Raw genomic sequence first — 522 nt, forward strand, 5'->3', positions numbered from 1 at the left:
CTGAATTTAACTTCACCTTTGCCTATACACAGTCAATAATTGCCTTTTTTTTTCTGTTAGTTAATTAAGTTTAAGTAAATAATTTTTAACATACTTTCCAGCCCTGTTGTTCTATTACATTTTGTAACATATGTGCTAGCATATACAAATGACACAGCTTTCCTGAATCTCTTTTCATCAGCTCACATGATGGTAAATATTGACAAAAATAATATATTCATATGTAAGTATATACATAAGTAAGGAGCTCTCATGGTCTAGTCCCTAAGGCATTTAACTGCTAACCAGAAGGTTGGCAGTTTAAACCTATCAGCCACTCCATGGAAAGCACTCTAGGTAATCTACTTCCATAAATATTTACCTCCCTGGAAACCCAAAGGGGGTCACTATGAGTTGTAATCAACTCTATGGCAGTGAGTTTGGTTTTTTGAGTTTGGTATATACATAAGTACATGTTTAATGTGCATATGTATATGTGTGTGTGCGTGTATGTCTCTGTGTATGTGTGTGTGTATATATATA

This window comes from Orycteropus afer, unplaced genomic scaffold (genome assembly GCF_000298275.1).
Source record: "Orycteropus afer afer isolate SDZICR_OR568_19922 unplaced genomic scaffold, OryAfe1.0 scaffold00025, whole genome shotgun sequence".
Classification (NCBI taxonomy): Eukaryota; Metazoa; Chordata; class Mammalia; order Tubulidentata; family Orycteropodidae; genus Orycteropus; species Orycteropus afer.